This window comes from Canis lupus, chromosome 3 (assembly GCF_048164855.1).
Source record: "Canis lupus baileyi chromosome 3, mCanLup2.hap1, whole genome shotgun sequence".
Classification (NCBI taxonomy): domain Eukaryota; kingdom Metazoa; phylum Chordata; class Mammalia; order Carnivora; family Canidae; genus Canis; species Canis lupus.
The window spans coordinates 38,178,616-38,203,142 of NC_132840.1; the positions used below are offsets into that span (position 1 = coordinate 38,178,616).

Sequence of the window (24,527 nt, forward strand, 5' to 3'; positions counted from 1 at the left end):
GAGGATAGAAGGGGGAGCCGGTGAGCCCCTGCACAGAGCCCCTGTTCCCCTGGAGGGGAACACCCCGGAAGCAGCACAGAGCAGGGCGGGGACTGGAGTCTGTGGGGTGCCAGGGAAGGACATAGGTCCCACACAACCTTATGAACTATTATGCCAACTCTGGCTTTCATTCTGATTGTGACAGGAGCCACATGGAGGGCTTGAGCAGAGGAATGACATGATCTGCCTTATGTCTTAACAGGATTTCTTGGGGGCTGTGCTGGAAACAGCCAAGCAGGATGTGGATGGCAGCAGAAGGATCCTCTGTGAAGACCTCAGTGATAATCCAGGTGAGGTGGTGGCCTCAGATCAAGGGTAGGAGGGCTGCTAAGATACATGGTCAGACTGACCATCTTCTGAGGAGAGAACCAGCAATATTTGCTGCCAGACTGGAAAGCAGCACAAATGGGAGAGAGGAGTGGAGATGAATCCAAGGATTTTGGACCTGAGCAAACCGAAAGATTGAATTGTCATCAATTGAGATGGGAAGATGGCAGGTGAAGCAATTTGGGGGTGTTCGCTGACGGAGGACTGATGGTGAACACATTTGATATGGATGCCTAAGGACATCCCTGTGGAGATGAGGAGGTGTGGAGTGGGTGAGGCTGGGCTGGAGACAGACCTTGGGGAGCTGACTGTGTGCAGTGTATGCATGGTACTTGAGGCCGGGAGGCTGCAGGAGGTCATAGAGGAGAAGAGGGCCAAGGACTGTGCCTTGGGCCTCCTGTGCAGGGTTTTCGAAGGCAGGAAAGTGGGGAGGAACCAGCAAAGGAGACTGAGGAGAAGCCACCAAGTTGGGAGGAGAAGCTAAAGGCTGTCAGTCCTAAAAGCCACCCTTAGATCTTCACAGAGGAGGAAGTGCATGGTGTGTCATGCTACTGCCTGGTTCATTAAGATCCAGACTGGGGCTCAGTCATTGGCTTGACGGGGAGGACTCACTGTTGACTTTGGCAAGAGCACTTTTGGAGGAGGGTTGGGGTACAAGCCTGACTAGAGCAGTCAAGGTTTTGGAGGTAGGGTGCATATTCAGCTCTTTTGAGGAGCTTTGCTATAAAGAGGAGCAAAGCTGCAAGGTGGAAGCTAGGGGAGGATGTGGGCTCAAGTGTGTGTGTGTGTGTGTGTGTGTGTGTGTGTGTGTGTGTGTGAGCCAGCATGAGCAAGGGAGCATGTCTTCATGCTGATGAGAATCATTAAGCCTAAGAGGCAGAAATGGATGATTCAGACCAAAAAGGAGACAATCGCTAGAGCAATGGCTTTGAGGAGGTGAGAAGGGATGAGATCTGCTGCCAAGTGGGGAGTAAGTGTTTGCGAAGAGCATAGACGTGCATCCATCGTAACAAAGGAGAGGTCAGTGTAGAGGGGCCAAAGGGGCAGGGAGGTGCATTCTCAGCGCCTAGCACGGAGTAATAGAAACTGACACTTGTGTGGCACATCTTGTGTGCCAGGCACTGCTCTGAGCCATATATATAAATATATAAACTTCAAATTCTCATAGCAACCCTGGGAGATAAACACTGTTGTGCCCATTTTACATGACGAGTACCGAGGCAGAGCGATGTTAAGAATGTTGCTGCAAATCCCACAGCTGGTAAGTGGCGTGGCCTGGCTGATGACCACTATTCGCTGCCATGGTACAAGTGAAGGGATGATGGAGGATTGGGCAGGTGAAGAGAGGCAGATGGTTTTGGTGAGTCCGGGGCTGGCCTGTACTAATTGGTTTGTCCCTCAGAGATGCCTGCCCATTTGCAAAGCACTTTCCAGTTATGACCTACTGAGTCAGCAGCCAGTATAGGAAGAGGGTGGGGCTGGTTCAAGCTCCTGTCCCGGCCTTCATACGCTCCGGAAGGACAGACTTCTCCCTGCTGCTGCACATCTTCCATTGACACCAACAGGGAAGATCGAGATGTTTCCTCTCCTTTCTCTTAGAGACACCCCTGGGATTCTGAGCACCTGAGTTGCCACCATCCTCAGTATTCCTGATTCAGAGAAGGGAGGGAGATAGGAATTGGGGTGGCAGTCGACCTACTTCTGACGGTGGCTGGCCGACAGACTGTGACCAGGCCACCTCCATCTTCTGGGCCTCCGCTGTGAAAGGCAAGAGAGGCTAGGATCATCTCTTACTTTATGGACTCAGGTCCCCTCAGCATGCAAGTCATGGGTACCACTGTATGCTAGACAAGCACAGGGCACTAGAAATAGGACAATGGGCAGAAAGGACCCATCCTGACTTTGTGGAGATTGTCATCTATGAGGGAGGAGAGGAAGACTGACAACCACGCAACTATAAACCGTAATACAAGCCTTGAAGGAACATTCTGGGGTGCTACGAGAGCACCTTCTCCTAAGCGCTTTTGTAATTTTCAGAAATCTGAGGCCTGACCCATAAAACAGAAACTGTCTTTGTTCATTGTTCATTCATTCATTTCTTCAACAAATTTTAATGAGCATCTATAGCAGTGGCTTTGCATTTTACATTCCTGAGGAGAGTAGAAATTAAGGCAAACAGAAAGCTATAACACAAAATGGGACTGGGAACCAGTTATTTATTCCACCAAATTGAAATCTGACATGTGCTGCTGTGTGCCAGGTCCTAGGGACACAAATGTGAAAGGGTGGGAAAGCCCTGAAAATTCCCTGAGGATCCACGGGAGCCATGTATTTGGGGGTGAGGAGCAAGGTGGACTGGGGTGAGAGGTTTGAATTTGGCCTTCAAACCTAGAGGTTTGAATTTGGCCTTCACCACACAGGAGCCTAAGAATCAAGGGGGAATTTTGGAAGATTCTGTAACCTTAGTTTTCTCATCTATACATGAAAATTATATTTCTGAGCAGGATTCTACACTGTGTTAAGCACTGGGCATGCATTATTTTTTTGGTCCATGAAACAATCTTATGAGGTACATCCTTTTCTATCTCCATTTAACTGATGGGGAAATTGAAGCCCAAAAAGGAGTAGTACTCCTGACATCACAGGATTGTAGGAGGCCCCCTTTTATTATCTTAAAACTTAGGATAGATGCCTGACAGAAACCTTGGGACCATCTAGCAGAATGGTCTCCAGACTTCTCTGATTGCTCCTCCCTCTAAATAATATTAAACATGTCCTCGCTCATCATATTTATTCAGACATAGTTGTGTTCTACTAGCAACCTAAATAGCACACGCTGGTAAAGACCAATGTCTTGGATCTTGAATAAAATTAAATATACATAGATTAAGGATTAAAGTACAAATAAATAAAATTGATACTTGCCCCCCCCTCCATTGAGTCATTGAGCACGTGGAGACCACTCATCAAGATTGTCTCATATGGGAGGGCAGTGGTACCCAAGGCCATGAAACTTGTCCAAGTTGCTCAGTTAGGAGACCAGCGGGGAGATTTTTGCCCCCGTGCAACATTGGACAATGTTTGGAGACCTGTTTGGTTATCACAACTGGTCTATGTGTAGGAAGAAGGAGGTGATTTCTGGTATCAGGTGGGCAGAAGCCAGGGATGGTGTTAAACACTCTTCAGTGCTCAGGACAGCCGGCCCAATGTCAGCAGTGCTGAGGGTGGGAAACCCTGGCATCGCCCCTGAAACTTGGATTGAAATTAGGCAAGTGAGTGGTCTCTGGGGCCCAATGACCTGAGTGTACACCTGGGTTCTACCACCGGCTGGCAACTGAGGGCACATTACTTACCCTCTGACCTCTAGGTTTTTAGCTGAGAAGGGGGTTGATAATAGCACAGTGGGGAGGTGGTGGCCAAACCGAGATTCCTCTCTTAGGAAAGGCCAAGGGCTAATTCTCATCTTGTTCTCCCACGCCCTTCTCCTCAGTGGTCTCTACTTTGCAGTGAGGCTGACTGATTGCCCAGGGCCACCAGGAAGGGTCAAGACAGCTGGGAGCCCCAGAAGCACTCCACATGCTAAACATCCAGTCTAGTAGGATTGAGAACTTCCAGCACACACTGGCGGTCACTTCAAGATCTGAGGCAGTATCCAGGGTAGGGCGTGAGCTTGGGGTACTTGTGGAAGGGGTAAATTCAGTCTGCACTGCCTCCTCTAGCCCCACTGCCTGTCTGCAGCTTGCAGTTCCACCTCTTGGGAACCTTTCCCATCCTTCCTTCCTTCAGACACCATGATGCAGAAACAAGAGTCCTGGCCATTCTTGACAAAGACATGTCACTAGACCCTGGTGATCAGTATTCCAGTACAGAGGGGCACCAGGAAGGAGCTCAGTGGTATCTGTGAATGGAGGGAGGTTTGGGAAGAGGCACCTCGAAGGGGGTTGATGGAGCTACAGGGTACCCCAACCACCACCACCATGCCTCCACGGCCAGACTGTCAGTAGACTACAGGTGTCCTGTGGTCAGGGACTTCTCTTTTTGTTCCTGAATGTAGCCTCAGAGTCTAGAACGGTGCCTGCCACATCATGGGCACTCAATACATATTTTTAGGGTGAAGAAAGAGTGTTTTGAAAGATGACTGGAAATTTGCCAAGTGGGTCTGGGAGGGAAGGGAAGGGCATTCCAAGCACAGGGAATAGAATGAACAAAGACAGACTGATGATAAGAATTTTGAAGGATACAGGAGGAAAGCATGAGGGTCTTCAGTCCATGGGGCCCATGGGATGACACTGGGGCTGCTAGGAGAGGCTCTGTATGTGTATAGCAAGGCATTCACAGTTATCTCAGGATTGGAGAATTTGGGGCAAAGTAAGTGTAGATTAAGAAGTAAAGTGCCTGGAGAGATCATGACAGCACTCATTCAATATTTACTGAGTACATATGAAGCACTGGGTGCTGTGCTGGCCTCTGTTCTTAAAAGGTTATTGAGCTAGCCCAGAAGAGAGGCAGAGGGGCCCAACACAGGGGCAGGAAACTCGGGAGACAGATGCACCCACTACTGAGCACTTGCAAATGTCCCGATCAGGGGTGGGGATGGGCCACGAGGCAGAAGGACCAGTCAAAGAGGACTCTGTGGTGTTAAACCAGGGGAGCTGCCCGAGTGCTGGCATTACGGCTGAAAACAGAAGCTATGGAAAGAAAAGCATGGGTTATACTGGACACCATGTGACCTTGGGCCTGTACCTTCTGTGAACTTCAGTTTTGATTGTTATTATTAACATTACTGTGATTATACACCAGGCAGTTACTGGCAGCTCTATGTACCCATTTCATTTAATCCTGTAACAGTTCTGCCAAGGAGATGTTATTTTACCAATGGGGAAGTTAAGGCACAGAAGTTTCAGTGATTTGCCTAAGGTCATAGAGCTAGTAAGGGGCTGGAAGAAGTGGTAATAGAATTGATCCCAGGACAACTGACCCCAAACCCATTCCTTTCTCCTTCCATGCAACTCAAAGCAGGAGGCCTTAGGTGCTGGCCTCCCAACCTGCCTTAATCCTGAGATGGCCACACAGCCTTTTGGCAACCATCCAAGGTCCCTAGGCCTGAGTGGGCATAACAGGGCTGAAGCCCATTGCAATTGGATACACACAGTGTTGTTCACAGGACTAGGTTATTCCCCACAGACTATTTCTTCAGTTGAGGCTTAAAAGAAAGCAGGTTAAAGCCAACCTTCGTGCTTTAATCAAGACACTCAGCCTAAATGAGGTGGTACGAGTCTCTAAAACAGGGGTGATCGTAGTACATTCCAGGATCATGAGGAGGGTTAAGTAAGCATTGCATGTAGAACACCTGCTTTGTGCCTCTTACATAGTAAGTGATAAATAAATACAGGTACAAGGCAGTGGATGGGGGTGGTTGGGTGGGGTACATGGCTTCCTGGTGGTGGTTTGACTGGATAGGGACCTCAGCTCCATCTCAAATCCTACCACCCAGATTACCTGCCCTGAGATTGGGGGTAGATCCTTACCTCTTAGTGCTTGGTTTCTTCACCTGTAAAATCAGTGTAGTAACAGAATCTATTCAGCAGAACAATTGTAGAGACTAAACAAGCAGAGGTGAAAGACATGCAGAGCACTTAGAATGTTCTCTCTTACCTCCTTCCCCGCTACAGTTTTGGATCCTAAGAATCCCAAAAGAATCCTGTCTCATGTTCTCTGAACCTAAGCACCTGCCTGCCAAGCACTTGCTGAACGCAGGCTTGGATAAAGAGGAATGGAGTGGCTTGAGAGGAGGCTTGGATTCATTCTTTTCTCCAACATTTCACTGGGTGCTGAATTTGTATCCTGTCAGGCACCTAGTGCTTGGGGATGCCTAATTAAGTAAGAGATTCCCCAAGGAGCTCAGGGTGGAAAACAAGCAAGACAGGAAGTCCGTCAAGAGCAGTTGCAATGGAAGCCAGAGGTCATTCCATGGCTGCCCAGAGGAGGGCGAGTTTAATCCTGCCTGAAGGGGCAGGTGGGCTTGTGACCTCCTGGCAAGCCTGGTCTATTAGCTAACAGGTGGAAGAGAGTCAAGAATTCTAGTTAGGAGAAGAGCATTTGCAGATAACTGAGTGTTAGTACATTCCCTTGCCCGGTTATTTGCATTCAGTAAGAGGAAGTTGTGGGTTTTATTACCAAAATGATGAAGATAATGATGTCCTTGAGAAGGACTCAGCATGTGGAGGTGGGGGAGGGGAGAGCCATGGGAGAGGAAGCTGAGAAAGGGCGATGGGGGGCAGAGTCTGGGAAAGAAAGGCCCCAGTGAGCCAGGTCAGGGAGCTTGGGTTTTACCCTAGAGGCAACAGAGAACCTGGGTGAGGGTTTCAAGCCAGGAGAGGCAGAGGATTGGGGCTATTCTAACAAGATCATCTTGGAGGCTGGGTTGAGGTTGGGCTGGAGAGAAAAAAGCCTGGGGTCTGGGAACACATCTGGAAGGTAACTGGCAGCACTGCAGGGTGCCCCACCAGGGGGGAATGCCCTCCCTTTTTTTTTTTTTGGTGGGGAGGCCCTTCTTCACCTGGGACTTGACCTGAGCTGTGTCACATCCAGGCCTTAGTTCTATCAATTGAGAAATGCACATGGTGGCATTGATCTAAGTGTCTGAGTCTGAGAGGGTGTGATGTCTGCCAACCTCTCAGTTGTGTCCAGGGATGGAGGTCGGCAACCTAATCTCCTTTTCTGAGGCCCCGGGGAAGCCAGGGGGCCAGGATCCTGGGCCTGGATGTGGTGGACAGAAGAATGGCCCCTCCAAACACATCTACATTCAAATCCCTAGAACCTGTGAATACGTTACTCTCCCTGATATAAAGGACTTTGTAGATGTGATTAAGATAAAGGTCTTGAGATGGGGGATCATCCTAGATTTTCTAGGGCCTCCTAAGCGGGAGACACAAGGGCCTGAGTCAGCAAGAAGAGATGTGAGGACAGAAGCAGAGATCAAAGAGAAGATCCTACGTTGCTGGCTTTGACGGCGGAGAAATGGTCCTTGAGCCTGGGTTGGTGGGTACCTCTGGAGAGTTTCTACTCCCATGCAAAGAAAGGGACTGTCTCCTAGATCTCTTCCAGAGAGGACCAGCCCTTGCTAACACTTGGCTGTAGCCCAGTGAGGCTGATTTGGATTTCTGACCTCCAGGACTGCAACAGGGTCAAGCTGTGTGGTTGTAAGCCACTAGGTTCATGGTGATCTGTTACGATGTTTGAGCTTAGACAGGAATCCAGAAGACGATGGTCTTCCCCTCTTACGTCCTTCTAGAGCTAGGACTAGGGGGAGGGAGGTCATTGAGGAAAGGTCCAAAGCAGGTTTGTTGACAGAGACTGGAGTAGAGGGTGAATCGGTGAGTAAAGAACAGTGTGAATGCACAGTGAATTGTAATAGCTGACAGGGACAGAATGCTTGCTCCGTGCCAGCCTTTGTGCCAAGCACTCTTATGTGTTATGTCCTTTCATCCTCTCAATAAGCAGGAGGAAACTGAGGCATAGAGGATTTAAGTAACAGCAATAGCAGGCAGAGCTGAGACCTATACCAGCCTGACACCAGAGCCCATGCTCCTGACCTTGCACTGTCCTCTAGGACGAGCCAGTGGTGGTGGGTATGCATTGTTGGGGTGTTCCTTGAGTGGAAGCTGTGTGGCCAGCAACCCAAACTTCAACCCACACCTTCTCCCAAGGTGTGTCGTATGTTCCCTTTTCAGGATGGTGCTAAAAGAAGGGGGAATTTCCCTGGCCTATAGTTTTCTAAGTAGTGCCTGTCGTGTGTATGTGTGTGTGTGTGTGTGTGTGTGTACGTGTGCATATGTGTGTGTGATGACTGGAGATTTCCAGAAAAGGGAAATGACCCAGGATGAGATATCAGGAAATCAGGTGTGTCTGGGTGGTATTTGACCCTCAGTAGTTCTGTGGCCTTGACTTCATCCTAAGCTATCAGAGTAGGCAAGGATATTTTACAGATGGGGAAACTGAGACCCAGAGTAACTTGTCCAGAATGGTTTTTGTTTGAGGTAATTTTTTCTACCCACAGGAGGCTACTGACAAAAGAGGTATGATGCTTGTGTATAATCACGTTCTACGGTGGTGTCTGGTGCAGCTCTCCTGGCTCATTCAGAGATTAGGGTAAGAATTCTCAGTTTAGCCACTGTACCTGGTTGAGTAACCCTAGACAAGTTACCTAACCTCTCTATGTCTCAGTTTCCTCATCTGGAAAATGAGGATCACTTATATAGAGCACTTACAACAAAGTTTGGCAAAAATATAAGTTTTGACAGAGCATTGAGTGGGTAGGTGTACAGGGCAGATTCTGAAGTCACTAGTTAGTGGGCAGGTTGCTCCTCCAACAGCCAGATCAGAATAGAGAGACCAAATGGTGGCCTGAGAAGACTAGATGGTGTGACCTTGACAATGTCACACAACTTTATCTATACAGAAGCCTGAAGGGCTGCTCAGTGAGGAGTCAATGCCAGGTACCCTGTGTGCTGTTGGTGCTCAGCAAGCCATAGCTGTTGTTGGTGATGATGGTGGTGGTCGTGTTTGGTCCTTGGTTCTGTCCCTGCCTTCCAGGGGCTTCCAGAGACAATACTGTGCTCCCAGAAGTGGTTTGGTATAATGGGAGGGGTGTGTGTGTGTGTGTGTGTGTCAATCTGGGCATAGTATGGTTCTGGCACCACCTGACTAACTGGTGACCCTGAGCAAGTCCACAGCCCTGTCTGGGCACATCTGTCTCTGTGGGAATGATGAGCCTTCTGGCTCTGACTTCAGGTCTAGGATGCCAGGCCCCTGGAGGAACCTGGCTCATTTACCTGCTGAAGTGCAGAGAGACAATAATGATAATACCCAACCTTCCCAGATCAGGGACCACTCAACTGGCTCAAATTGGGTGCTGGACTTCTCTGGTTGTCTTCCCCTCTCCTTAGTTCTTCTCCCCAGACATTGCATAGGAATTCAGAATCCTAAAAAGAGAGTTTGCTCATATCTGGTTCCACCTGTCCCTACAGGTGGGTGGGCGGAAGTGGAGTAAGGCAGCCAATGTGGAGGGAGGGGAGGAGCTAAAGGGATGCCTGCCTCCAGGAACCATGGGTTGAGCCTCCTCTCTGGTCTCCTCTTTCACTTCACTCTGTGCAACCCAGAGACACCCCACAAATGATCGTGCCCTCCTGTAATGACCATGGCCACTGGTCATTACAATGACCACCCCCAGGTATAGGGAGTCAGACAGTATTCCACTTGGGGGCCTCACCAGACCACTGAGGCAGGAATGACCAGCTGGTCTCACCATGGAGGAAGCAGTAGACCATGGTAGTTTCTTGCTTTGCTCAGTACCACACACATACTCTGACCTGCTGACTCCAGAGGTCCTGCTCCATTGACTGCACTGCATCCTGGCCTCTCCCTCTCCTTCCTAGCCCATCCCACATCACGCCCCTCCTGCTGGTCCCACAGAGCCCCTGAGCTTTGGTCCTCTCACCCCCAGTTCGTGTCTCCTACCCCTGCCTTGCCTCCCCAAGCGCCTTCTTTAAGGTCCTGTTTAAAATTCCCCTCTCCCCTCTTCCCTTCCTGGGCAGCTCCTGTCTCCATCCTGGACAAACCTTTCATAGCCACTCCCCCTGGATTGCCGGAAAGGACAGCATGGCTCTATGAAGGCTTGACACTTACCATGATGCCTGCCATGTGCCATTTACTGTGCAAAGCATTTTACAGGTATTACTTCCTTTAATTCTCTTAGGGGCAAGAACTGTGATTATTCCATTTTGCAGATGGGGAAACTAAGGCTTGGAAATGTCAGGCAATTCACCCAAGGTCACAAGGCCAGGAACTGGCCAAGTGTGGAGTCAATCTCAAGTCTTTCTGAACCTAAAGCTTGTGTTCTTTGCCACCCAGCTTGGCCTCCTGTTTCCAGCCTAGATGTCCCTCACAAGCCAACCCCATCCCTTGCAGGTCTCATCTCCCATGGCCCCTCCTGTTATTCACTCCAAGTAGCTCACCACACATGCTCATTCTTCTGAGCCTTTGCACGTGCTGCTCCTTCTACCGGGAACACCTTTCCCTTTCTTCTGTGCCACTAAAAGCCTGCCTGTGCTTGGATCTCAGCTCAGCATCCCTGGCTCTGAGAGTTCCTCCTTGAGGCCCTGCTTGCTCTAGCCTCAGATCATTGGAGAGATTCCCTCTCTGCTTTGCTCCTGCAGCACTGGGTGTGGTTCTCCTTGTGTGGGCTGCCCTGTGCTCTAGGCTCCGGGTGGCCGAATTGGTGCCAGCATCCAACTGCCTTTGCCACACATTTACCAGGCACCCATTATGTGCCAGGCATTGGGCTGGGCTCTTGGAACACAGGGGTAAGCCAGACAACTGTGTCTCAGCCTTTACAGGGCTTGCAGCCTGGTAGAGGAAACAGGCCAAAACTCAGAGCCATGTGGAGGGCTGAGTTCTGTAGGGGGGCGGGAGGGGGGAGGGCAGGACAAGGGACAAGCTTTGTGGAGCAAGCAATAGTAAGTAGAAGTTAGATTGAATCAAGCCATGAGGGGATTAAGGAGGAAGGCAATATTCCAGGTAAAGAAAATAGCCTGTGCAAAGGCCCAGGGGTAAGGGAAAGCTGAGTGCTTAGGGTATCAGAAGTTGGCATAATTGGAAAATGCAGCCTACAGGGCCAGTGTTGCAAGACCACTCTGAAGAGGCAAGTTCCAACCCTTTGTAGAGGGTTGCGTGAATCCTGCCTCTCTCTCCCACTCATCTGTGGGTTCCAGCTGGCATCGAGGACAGTCTGGCATGGTAGTTAATAGCCTGGCTTGCAGCCAGCAAACTCGGGCTTGACAGTAACCTTAGCAAGCTGCTTACCTATTGTGGGTCTTACTCTCATTTTTTAAGTGGGAATACTAGCCACCACCTCCTAGTTGCTGGAAGAGGGCTATATCATTTAATAGAATGAGCACAGTCTCTGGAACATAGGTAGAGCTTAATTGTGTGATTGTTGCAGTGATAACAATCGATAACATGTTATATAACATGCAAGTGTTATCACTTACTCTTATCATTATTCTATTATTGGATCTGAGTCATCTTTGCCTCTCTTATGGGTGGCACTACAGGCTCCTGTCGCCTGCCCAGGTCTTGGTCCTGGGGAGGAGCAGGGAGGATGGGTGAGGTCTAGGATCATAGGACAACCCCTCTGCCCTCTGCCCTCCCCCCTGTGCATGGGCCAGGGCATGAGATGTCTGGCTGTGTGGATTGTTCTGGTAGGTGTGCCAGACATAGAATCTAGGTGCTATGTGAACACTCTGGCCTGGCTGGGAATGCTGCCTGTCAGCCAGGCTCCTCTTCTCCTTACATGGCATATTTTTTCTTGGGGAAGAGTTGACCCTCTTAGGGTTGGTCGTTCTCATTTTCCCCGCAGGATGCTGGGACACTTGCTGTGCTGGTAATGCTTTTTTGTGGTCATTCTTATCTAATTAATTTTCTGCCCTCATAGCCTGCTCATAGCCCTAGAGGGCTGACTCCTAAGAACTACATCACCCAGACTCCCTTAGGCTCTCAATTCTAGCTGGATCTGGCCAAAAGGCAGCCGCAGCAGGAGAGTGCAGTGTGGGAGGTTAGGGGTCCATCCCTCTCTCCTTCCCCTCCTTTCTTCCACAGTCCTGGCATTGGCTGTGACTTGCATGGCCACTAGAGCACATTCCTTCTCTTCTCCTTAACCCCTAGAGGGGTGTGAGCTGCCTGCTACCCTAACCCCTGGGTTATCTTTACCTATCTTGCTGGTTTCATAACCCTGCCCTCCCTTCCAAACACAGTGTTGCAGTTCCATTCTTTGCAGCTCCGCCCTCCTATGTGCATTTATTTCATGCTATAATTCCAATCAATACCCTTAGAGAGGCTCTCCAGAGTTCTTCAGAAAACCCCGCGCTAGCCAAGAGCAGGACACTAGTCTGCTCCTAGCCTCACCTTCTCATAACCTTGATTATCTTCTAAGACGGCAGGTGGAGGTCCCATTTGGACACCTGTCCTGGAGGAATAGGAGCTGCCTAGCTTCCCAAGGCCCTGGTGATCTGCCTATGGGGCTTCCGTCGAAGTCAGAGCTCCATTGTGAAGAGCCCCAAGTGCCATGGGGGACGATTTGGTATTTTATTGTAAGAACAATAAGTCTCAACAGATTTTAGGGCTGGAGAGGATGCCATAATCTGGTTTATAATTGTGGAGGATTTATCTTCTGAGTGGTTCTAGAGGGTTGAGTGTAGACCCATGGAAGAGATTTGGGGATCAAGTGTAGTTGTTCCCATGTGATGTTACAGCACTGCCACCTTTAGAGACATCTGTCACCTCCCCATGAAGCCTTGTCTGATCACCCTTTCCTCTGGTGTGCATAACACTTTGTTATGGCAACCATCACAGCCAGCTTCAGTGTTCTCCTCCTTTCTGGGGGTGAGTTCTTCGGCCTCAGGGTCTGATCATTCCCAGGGTCCTAAGCTGAGTAGGGGGCTGGCTATCCCTGAACTGGCTGGTGCTCTTTAGTTCAAATGCAAATGCCTTTGAAGGCACATCTCATTTTAACATTACCAACTGTTAGCAGAGGTCTAATATCAGATCAGCCTGCAGCATCTTATGAAGCAAGGAAAGAAAGCAAACATCTGCCAAACATCTGCTCCATGCTGAGCAATTTCCCATACAGTGCCTCAGTGCCTCCTTCAACCCACGCACCAGCCCTGGGAGTCCCAGGACTGTCCCTGTTTTACACAGAGGCTCAGAGAAGTCCTCTCACTTGGATTAGTCACCCAGCGGTGAGTGACAGCGGGATGCAAACCCAGTTCTCTCTGTCTACTAAAGAGGTGAATGGAGAAATATGCTATCAGATGAACTGGGCCAATCCTGCCGAGGAAAGTGGGCCAGGAAAGGTGTGTGTGTGTGTGTGTGTGTGTGTGTGTGTGTGTGTGTATCTTATTTACTTATTTGAAAGTGTGTGAGAGAGTACAAGTGAGGAGAGAGACAGAGGGAGAGAGAGAGAATCCCAGGCAGACTTCCTGCTAAGTAGAGAACCCCACCGGAGGCTCAACCGCATGATCTTGAGACCATGACCTGAGCCGAAAATCAGGAGTCAGATGCTCAACCATCTGAGCCACCCAGGCACCCCCAGGTAAGATATATTTGAAAAATAAGAAAAACAATAACAATTCAGCAATCATGATATCTTAACTTTACACACTTTATAGGCATCAACTATCACCCACTAGTGCGTTAGGGGAGGTAACTGCTTGAGTCTCAGTTTCTCCTTAGTAGTGGCAGGACTTTGCACATCCCCTTCCCATCAGCTACTCAGGTTCAAAGTCTTTCCTCCAAAAAGACTCCTTGTCCTTCCAAGTTTTGGTCAGATGCCTCTTATATGTGTCTATGTAGTTCCTCATAATTGCCTACATGTGCACACACACATAATAGTACACATATGCACAAATATGTGCTTGTATGTGGAAAGCCTTGGAAATTCTGGAGGCACCTCAGGGAAGGCCCGGGAGCTTGATTCTCTGAAGAAGATTGCCATGGGGGAATGGCCCTGAGAAGGAAGTGCCAATGGTTGAAAGTTCCAGAGAGACCATTTTCAGACTCTCTTCAGAGTCAACCTAAGGAAGAACTTTCTAGTGAGAATTTCTCCAGGGAGCGGTAGGCTGTCTGGAGAACCTGCAGGCACAGGATGGGAGGCAGCTGCAGAGAGACCTCACTTGGGGTAGAGAGGGGAGTGAGAGGTACTAGATGCATCCTGATGGGCTCCTTCATGTCTGGGATTGGAAGCTCTGCTATCATGGCAGAAACCACCATTGAGTAGTTCCTTACAAAGTACTTGGCCCATCACATACATGAACTCATTTAATCTTTAGATTAGCCCTGCAAGGTTGGTATAAACCAGTTGATGGAGGAGGAAACAAGGTTCAGAGAAGTTATGTAACTTGCCCGTGAGGAGACAGCAGAGCCAGGATTTGAACGTCAGCTCTGTCTGACCCTGGAATTCTAGGTAATAAGCCAGGATTTAGGCTCATATAAGCCTCACACATGTCACCAGCACAACTTAGTTCATTTTATTTCATTTTCATGTGCCTCAGTTTCCTAGCATTGCTACCTCTTTGATGTTGGAAGTTGGCCAGAGGACCAAGCCATCTAATTACAGTGTGCTCTGAAGAGTGGAGACTTGGCCTATGTCATGGACACTTCACAGACTATTCAAGTCTCTTTGGGGCCTTCCTTTGTCTCCTTCTAGAAGGAAGCCATTGCTGACCAACTTATTACCTCTAGACATATTTATGGACCCACATGGCCTGGGAGGGATGAGCAAGTGACATGAAGCATGACAGCTACAGCTGAGAGTTATCAGAAAGGCCTGTAGCTTTAGTTTCAGGTCGGATGAAAGGAAAAACAAAACAAAACCGTAAACCCAAACCCAGTAAGCTGCCTTCCAAGAGCCTAAAACATGGTTCAGTAAAGCCAATGTCGGCCAAGAGGGAAATTACAGGCCTGACATGGGAGACAAGTCTGCAGAAATCTCCTAGGGTTGTATTTGACGTATGTTTGTTTGCAAGCATGTGTATTCATGTGGACCTATTTTTCAAAGTGTGTGTCTTTTTTACTTATGTACTTAGCCCTGAAACCCTTAAAAAAATGTGTGGAAACTGTACATTAAAATACTTTACCACTGCATGATATTGGGGGCAATTCCACTGAGTTTAGTTAAAGCCAGCTAGTATTTAGTGACACATGCTAGGCACCTAGGATCTAAGGATGCAGAGGCGCTGCCCTGTCCTGAAGTAGCTCAGTGTCTGTCATAAGAAAAGAGATACATGCACAAAGGAGGACCCCAAAGTACTCACAGGGCTGGGATCATTTCAGCTGGGTGTAGCTGGGACCTAAAGGAGGGAAGATCTTAGCTCTTGGGATAGAGGGGGGCCAGCAAGTGTCCTACCAGGCAGACAAAGATGAAGAGGGCCCTTGCAGGTAAAGAAAGAGATCAGGGGGGTGGGGAACTCATCTGAAGGTCAGAGATATGTGACTTGTCTCAGGTCACACAGCTAGAAAGTAGCATCCTGAGGATTTGAACCCAGATTCTTCTGATTGCTTCTCACCTCAGCAAAAGCTCCTGAATACAAAAGCCCTATGACTTGGCAGGAAGACTGTACCTAGTGTTTTTAAACCCTTTTCATCCCTAAGGACCAGGTGAGTCTTATATGGCCCAGGAAGGCTACTTTAATACCCTAATTGATTAATTGATTTTATACTTCAGGTTAATACTTTGATACATGAGTTCTTGGAAAATATATGCCTTGATACAGCTAGGTACATTTAATAGAGCTATGTGTTTCTCTTCCACAATATAAACACCTATATTCATTTATTTATTTGTTATAAAATCTGTGATGTCTGTGTCATGATTGTGCTCAACAAAGGAGACAGAAACAATGGAACTATCTTTGAGGGCAGAGATGACTTTAAATTCCTTTTTATTTCCCATGAAGTACTCAAGAAATACTTGCAAAACTGGCCTGGCTTGGCCATACTTTTTTGTGGAATTAGTATTAGTCAGATTATGGCCACAATAGTGCTTGGTAACAAACCGCCTAGTGCTCAGTCACAGCTACAAGTTTTTTTTTTTTTTTTTTTTTTTTCTCTCGCTTACGGGTTTGAGGGTTGGCTGGCTTGGGCTCAAGCTTCAGGTTTGGTGGGGCTTTGGGTCAGGTTTGTGTCTACTCTGTCCTATTCTGAGGACTAGGCTGAAAATTAGCCCATGGTTGCTCTTCTCATGGTAATTGAGCAAGGGAGCAGACAAGAACATGAAACAGATAATTCCTCTTGAAGTCTCAACTCAGAACTGCCATGCTATCATTTCCAACCATATTCCTCTGCGCATGACAAGTCAGATGGTCAAGCCCAGTATCACTGGGCAGGGAAATATATTTGCCCACTCTAGTGGGGGGCCCTACAAAGTCAAACAGCAAAGAGTATAATTCTAACATGAAAGCATGAAGAATTGGGGAAAGGTGCTGGGTGTAAGAGGTAGATTTAATTTCATATTTGAGTGACCATTTACCTGCTTTGGAAACTAGAGAAATCACTTGATCCCTCAGTCTCTCTTTCCTCCTCATACTGAGTGCTTATAATATGCCAGTCACCAAGCTTAGAATTTTAGGAACATTGCTGTACATACGGTAAGTAAGGTAAGTTACCAATGAACTTCACCCAAGGAATAGCCAGCTGATGTGACTGGCCACCAACATCCAAGTTTCAAAGTTCATTGTTGGTTAAAAAAAGTAAGGGCTATTATTAGCAGGGTTGGAGGGCAACCACACTTCCCAGTCACATGCCTTCAGGAGGAAGGAACTCGAAGCCAAGCCTGGATGGTGATGGTGGTGCAACATGTTTAGTGTGGAGGCAAATTTCGTAATTGCCATGGCTGTCAGGTGATGCTGAGATCTCTTCTCCCCAGATATCTTTCCATTCTGAGGCCAGGTGCTCTGACATCGCTGGGGAAGGACAGCTGGCAGCTTTTTGCAAGACTTAATTCATGTGTCGTCAAAGATACTAGCAAGAGTAAATCTTGGATCAGAAAGACCTGATTTGAATCAAGGCTGAGTCTGACTGGCTGGGTGGCCTTGCCCCCAGCAGTGCTGTTCCCTGTGCCTGCAGTGAACGCCTCCTTCTCAGGGCCAGCTTTCTGTCTCCATGTCCCTTCATCCCAGAGGTCATCCCTGACCCTCTCTAGCCCTTTGGCCCTTAACACACTGGACACCTCCAAGCCCTGCACTTTGGTTCTCCTAATTGCTTGCTTGATTAGCTCTCTGCCACTAGAATAAATACTCTGGAAGCGCAGGCCCTGACCCTTGTTTCCCCTGAAATCCTGCTTCCCACCATTGTGCCTAATACACTCTAGGCCTTCTATGAACATTTCTTTATCTAACGAATTTGACAATAAGTCACTAAAAGTGGGCTGTTGCTTTGTAGTCATTATGTAGTGGACTCATTATAGTCTGTGCTATGGGAGCCACTCGGCTCTAAATTCCTGTTACCCAAGAGAGGGCCTTGGACCTGCCTGCTCTGACAACTTGGAAAGCAACATCTCAGCATCACCTCCCTCCCCAGACCTACTGAATCAGAAGCTGCATTTTAACTACATCTCAGATGATTTATATACACACTAAGGTTTGAGAAGCACCACTTTAAGCAACTTTTAGAAATTTGCTTTAAGCAACTTTTAGAAATCAAATCTGACTGCACAGTCTTGCCTTGATATATTGAAAGACTGCCCCAGCCTCTAAAGCCACTTGCATTGGTAGTTGCAGCCGATCGTTATAATGCTGTGTGTTTTACAGATGAGGAAGCTGAGGACCGAAAGAGCTAAGTGATGCCCCACTGCTCCATGGCTAGTGAGCAGCAGAGCCTGATGCTTTTTCTTCCAGTCCAGGTTCAAGTTAAGAGCAGAGGAACTCTGGGTGAAATGCCAAGTGCCTTGACTGCAAGGTCACATCTCATATTCCCATGGAAAGTGGCAGAGCTGGGGTCCAAATGCAGTCTGGCTCATTCCCAAACTCTGAGATGCCTGCTTCCTTTCTACCAGCTCCAATCCTCTCTGCCTTATAATTGAGGAAGCAACTTGCCCCAGGTCACATGGAGAATTAGAGGCTCTGCTACATAGACAGTGTCTCTCCCTAAGACCACACCACCTGTCTGCCCTCGGCATCACCATGGGAAGGAGCTTCCAGAGAATAGCCTCAAGGCTGACAATGATCCCCAGGAGACGTGGGCTTCTTATGATTCTGAGTGAGCCACTTTGGGGGAGGCTTCTGACCCAGCTTTGAAGCACTGTTTCTGTGTTTAGTCTGGCCAGCCTCCAGGGGCAAGATGATGAAATGGAGAATTGCCCTGGACAGCATCTGTCATTTGCATGCCAGTCTGTCCCTGTGTTTTTCTTTTGCTGGAGGGTCTTCATAACTGGGCTGAAACCCATGAGATAGACACTGGAGGGAAAGAGAGATTATCTATAACTCAAGCTGCTGAAAAGGAAGAGTTGAGGGGACAGGATGGCTTCCACAGAAAGCCAGGTAGAAAAGTCCCTGCATTCCCAAAGATCAGGGAATGACAGTCTTAGGAAGATTCTTAGAAAGACTTAAGCAATTGCAGCTAATAGCTGGGTTGCTCTCAGCCTCTTTCCACTACACAACACGATACCTATTGTGTAGCATAATGACACTGACTTAGGATTGTTGTGATTTTAAAATGAAATAGTGTGTGTCCTATGCCAGTCCAGAGAAGACAAGCAGAGAGCAAGGTGTGTGTGTGTATACATGTGCACAGGCATGTATATTTGTCCCCTTACCTTGTTTTATTTTTTTTTCCTTTGTATTTTTTTAAAGGGCGGGGGGAGGTGTGAGGAGGGGCAGAGGGAGAAGGGGAAAGAGGGAGAGAGAATCCCAAGTAGACTCTGCACTGAGAGCCCAAATAGAACTCTGGGCCTTGATCTTACAACCCTGACATCACGACCTAAGCATCAAGACCAGAAATCAAGATTCCAACACTTAACCAACTGAGCCATTCAGGCGAGCCACCCCACCCCTCTGTGTAGACATTTTGTAGACCGAGAACTAAGAGCCGAAGACAGAAGTTGTCATGTACACAGACACATAGGAATTAATGACAGAGCTGAGAGTTGAACCCTTTTTTCCAGCCTCCCAGGCCAGTATTCTTTATTTCATATAAAAATATTAATAATAAGGATGAAATTTGTTAACCATATTCCCAACTTCTGGGCCATGGAAGCACAAAAAAACAGTAGTTTTCTGAAAGCATACGCATACACAGAATACAGTAGAATAAAATTGTTCTTCAAGCTTTCCAGCATCTGAAAAGACCATTTCTGTAAGGGCAGGGCTGTAGGTATGTGATCAGACTTGATCCTTTTCACTTAGGGGCAGTTAGACTCAGTGCTGACTTCACATCCACATTGTCTTCCAACACTGTAGAGTTTCAGCAGGATGTGAGCCAAGAGAAAGTCAAGGGCAGGATATAGGCACGCTTGTATGGGCCCTGGAGACAGCTGGGGCCAGCTTTATCTGTGAGATAAGGACTGTGAATATACCTTATAAATCCTGAGTTAGCTTCAGCAATTCTCTTCTTATTATAAAGGCATATTCCAGAAATGCCTTTATTCCCTCACTGGTCTCTGAGACCACATTAGAGGCTGAATCTTTTACAAACACATTGATAATTTATATCCCATAACAATATAAAGATGTAATTTGTTAAGCATATCACTAAATTTATAATTTGAGGGAATCAACACGCATAATTAAGATTCAGATGTAGGGCCATAAAACTCTTTGGTGCCTTCTAAGCCATCAAGGCAAGGCCCAAGCATGGTTTCTTTCAGCTCATTGACCTTCAGGTCTTTGTTCAGATGACACCTTCTCAGTGTAGCCTTCCCTGGCCACCCTAACTAAAATTGCAAACCTACCACCAACATACTCTAGCCCCATTCTTCCCTTCTGATTTATTTTTCATCTTCACACTTGACGTCATGTAACATGCTACATATCTTACTCTCTTATTGCCTAGGTTCCCCCACTATTTATTTAGCAATGCTCATGTATTCTAAATCCTTTGCAAATACCAGCTTCTGCAGTCCTCATAACAGCTGTAAAGGGAGATACTACTGTTTGCCCCTCTGTACAGAGGAGGAGACGGAGATATGGAGAGGTGAGACAATGTGTTCATGGTCACGCAGCTTGCAAGTGGCCAGAGTAAGATGTGATCTCAGGTATCCAGCCCCGGAATCCTCACTCACGCTCGCCACACTGCTCCACCCATAGGATGTGAACACACAACAGTGGGAATTTGCCCCACTAATTCCCAGTGCCTAGAATAACGCCTGGTGCACCACGGCACCCAAGAATTGCTTGTTGGATGGGCGAACGGTTAAATGGGACTAATACCATTCCATTGCTTTGAAAGTTCCTCATTCCAGATGCTGTGTTTAGGCAGCCACTCTCCGTGCACCAAACATCTGGATTCTAGGAAGGCAGTGGGGCAGGTGGAAAGAGCATGGGCGTTCATGTCAGATAAGAAGGAGATCACAGTCCTAACTCTGTCAGTCCCAGGTATACTATTACCTGAGCTGTGCGACCTTACCAAATTCACCTAACCTCTCTAAGCCGTGTGTAGCCTCCTCTTTAAAAGGGAGAAAACAGTGGGTTCCTCACAGTGTTCCACATGATAGTGAAAGTTCAGTGCAGGTACAGGGCCAGGCAGAGAGCAGATACTCAGTAAACATCAGTTCCCTCCTGTCCTGAGAGGGATGGGGAAAAGCGAAGTGAAACTCCATCTTCCTTTTTGCTGAGCAAGCTCTTACTTTTTGCAGAATGAGTGTGTTAGGGTCAGGGTACAGGGAATGCAAAGAAGACCAGGGGAGATGGAAAAATTTCACTTTTCCCTTCTACAGCACTTATGACTAGAACAGCTTCAGTCAGGTCAAAGACATATTTCATTTGATTCTCAGATAAAGCCATATTGACGTCACTTTTTTTTTTTCTTCTGTTACCTTATTAAATTTGGCTGTCTCTAACGTAAAACACTGGCTCCTCAGAAGTGGTTTCCATCGCATTATTGAGCCGTCAGGAGGATTTCAATCTATCTCCCACCAGAAAACAAAGTCTGCTTTAAATTAGAACGAAGTTGCACATCTGAACAAGTTAGAACAATTTTCCCATTCCCCCTAATTTGTAGACTGAGCTTTTAAAAACTCTAAATATTTGTCTTTACTTTTAAGACTGTTTTCTTCCAGTCTTAGTCAGAGATTCTATGTGGAACCAGCTGAGCGTCCTGGGCTCAAAGTTGAGTTGTCGTGCTTGGAGGTTGCTTCTGCTATCTGAATTTGGCAAGTGCCTTGACCTCTGGTTTCACTGGAAACTTCCAGAAACTGCTTTCAGACAGAGGTATCTCCTGTAGGGGGAGGTTCAAGGTCCAAAAACCTCTGGCACGTGCTCTTTCTCCTTCCTGGACTCTTCTGCTGCTCAGGACATGAGCGTTGTGGTGTCAGCCGTGTTGAATTCCTTGTAAATCTCTGCACATACTGTTCTCTCTTCTTAGAACACCCTTCCCTCACCTTCTATGAACTCAGAGCTCCCACTCAATCCTCAGGACTTGGCGTGGTTCTCCTGGTGGGAAAAGGCCTCTGAGGGGCTCATGGTAGCAAGCTCTGTGTTTTGTTTTGTTTTAAGCTATTAGCTCCTTAATCATCTATACATGTTCTTGTTTCTCACTGGGCTCTCCTTCGGAGTAGGAGCAATACTATTCATTTAAATATCTGCAGGTCCTGGCATGGGGCCTGGTCTCTCGCAAGCGCTCAGTGAACAACAGGTTTAAAGAAAAGCACTAGAGTTTAAACTTGATGCTGACATGAACAGGGAGCTGGGTCCTTTGCACAGAGAGTAAGCAGTAGGATGAGGGGTGTGTGGGCTTCTCTTTAGAAGATCCCTCAGACCAGTCTGGTTCAGCCTTTTTATTTTGCTCATGAGAAAGTGGAAGCTTAGAGATATCCCAGACACTGCATGCACTGCTGGCAAAGCCAAGGGCTGGCATTCAGTCCAGTGCCCAGCCTGTGATATATGAATGTCCTCATCTTCCGGAGAATGAGCTTTGGCAAGGACACAGCTGGTGCAGTGGGGAGAGACATCAAGGGGGAAGATGCTGGGAGTGAACAGGCATCACGAGATGTGGCCTGCCAACTTGGCAGCAGGCTGCCTGGTGACCTGAATGATGCTGATAGGTAGGAGGCCACAAGGAGGTCAGTGAGGAAGGGTTTGGGGATGGAGACTTGGGTTCTCTGTCCAGGCCCATTGTCCTGAGTCAGTACAAGAATCAGGAAAGAGTGTCACGGAGCCACTCCCATATCAAAGGCTGCATCTTCCCCACAGCTGGGCATCTGACCAGATGTTAAGAAAAAGGGACATTGCAAAAAATCTCTAGTCAGAGGAAGTGGTTTGAGTTTCCTGCTTGGAGGAGGTGGCTTCATTTAAATAGAATTCAGTAGAACTAAGAGGAAGGAGGAAGTATCGTAAGCCTTCCACTTGGACCTTGAGTCTGTCTCCTGTAGAGAAGAAGGATTCAGAAATGCCTCTCAGGGAGCCTGAGGGAGGGTTCCACCAAAGAACCTCACCCAGGGTAGGAATGGATGTAATAGAACATGTTTCCACTTCTACTTGTTCTGTGCTAGGTGCTTACCTCAGCCAGTCCTTCTGACATTCTCCCCAGATTTGGGCGGAAATTCAGGTTCTTGGAGGGAAAGCGATTTGCCACAGAAGACACAGCAAGGCCGGACTTGTGCTCGGATCTACTCCCCCAGACTGTTGGCTCAAAGCCGGCTGCTGTTCCTCAAGCCCTTGGGGCCTCAGTCTAAGGAAGCTCCTCTCGTCTATGAGCTGGCAGTCACCAGGCCGGCACCCCGGACCTCCCCAGGGGCCAGGGGCTGGGCAGATGCTCAGAAAGAATGGCTTCCCTGTGCCAAGATCTTTCTGCACATTGGCTCATTCGCTTCTCACACTGCAGCAGCGAGGAGGTCCATTGGAGGTGGGGAAACTGAGACTAGTGAAGGGAAATCATTTTTTCAGGATACATTGTTTGATCACCTTTTAAAAGTAAAGGTATTTCCTGAGTATGGTATAGGTTAGATGTTTTAAGATACTTCAGTGCAAGAAATACCCTATTTATTTGTATTTCTAATCTGAATCAATCTAGCTTGCTATCCTCCCTGCATTTGGCAGAAGATTCCATCTCAGCTATAGGGGGTAGAGGTTGTCCCAAACCCTGGAGGCCTATCAGGAATGGAGTTTAGAAAAGAGTCTTCCTCTGGTCTTCAGCTCCAGAAAGTTCTAACCACAGGAATGATATTAATGAAGCCCAAGCTTCAGAGCCCCTCACTTGCATGGCCCTTTCTGAGAGGGATCCTAGAATGTGCCCACAGCCCAGATATTATTATAAAATTTGCAGAAGTATGATTTTTTTTAAGCTCAGTATGGTTTTCGTAAGCAGTGAAAATGCTGCTGCTTCTCCATCATGCTTCCCCTGTTGGGTAAGTTGGAGTGGTCACGGACATTTTATATTCATAATTATTTTTCTCAAGGAAAGCTCCCACCCCTCAAATGCTTCAAGCTCCACAAAACTTAGATCCGTTCCTTCTGTGCTCTGTGCCAGCCTCTGTGCCATGGCTCCTCCTGTTAATTCTTATGGCTTTTTCTGCCCCTCCTGGGGAAGAGGTACTATCCAGGAGTGGGATGTAGGTCCTCCTCTTTGGAGACCACAGCTGCCACAATTTATTTTGCCAGAATCGGACCAACCCCCCTTTGCAGCTTGGATACCAGTGTTGGCCCAACTCTTCCTGCTTCGGAGTGGTTGATCCCTACTTAACTAGGGAAGTAAGGGAGAGGATGTGTAAGGGCTGCTCAGACCTTCTGAAAATCAAGAGCTGACTCCCTTTCTCATGGGAAAAGGTATTCCACAATACTTGAGCGAGCACATCAAAAACTAAATGTATTTTTTCACCTCCCACCAGGTTGCCTGGGTTAAAGGAGAGAGGGCTTCCTGGAAGATGTGGCATTTGAGCTAAGCTGAAAGGAACAGAAGTATTTCTGCTGAGTAACAGGGTAGGGAAGCTGTGACTGATAGGAGTCCTGAAGTATAGATGCTTTTGCAAACGAGGTATCACAGTTAAAGAACAGAGGAAAAGCCAGCAGGGAGAGAGCAGTCATGGTGGATGTGGTTGTTTTTAGTCTCTTAGATGAAGATCAAAGCAAAGGCCTCTGATAGCCTCTGAAGAGAGAACATCCAGGTTGTTTTCCTGCCTAGAGCAGAGTAAACAGGATTCCTGGAACCTGTGGTAGCCTCTACCAGACACACAGACTGCTGCCCGGCTGGCCCAGGGACACAGGGCAATGTGGAAATGGCTGGGACAGGGAGCCGCCCTGGCCTCTGGACTTGAGTCCCCAAGGAAACGCCTGTTAGGAAAACCCGTCCCAGGCACTTGGAATCTATATCTCAGGTCAGAAAATATGCATAGCCTTTGATCCAACAACGCTGCTTCTAGGAATACAATGAGAAAAAATATTTGCAGATATGGGTGA

The 24,527-nt window shown here is 47.8% G+C and overlaps 1 long non-coding RNA gene across 1 annotated transcript in view; it reads left to right on the forward strand.

Moving 5' to 3' along the window:
* The first annotated feature begins 215 nt into the window (after window positions 1-215).
* The window catches only part of LOC140624731 (uncharacterized), a 50,321-nt gene continuing 26,009 nt past the window's right edge, over window positions 216-24,527 (forward strand). The window contains exon 1 of the long non-coding RNA XR_012024216.1: window positions 216-329. This is a non-coding gene — a long non-coding RNA (uncharacterized lncRNA). The remainder of the gene's footprint in view (window positions 330-24,527) is intronic.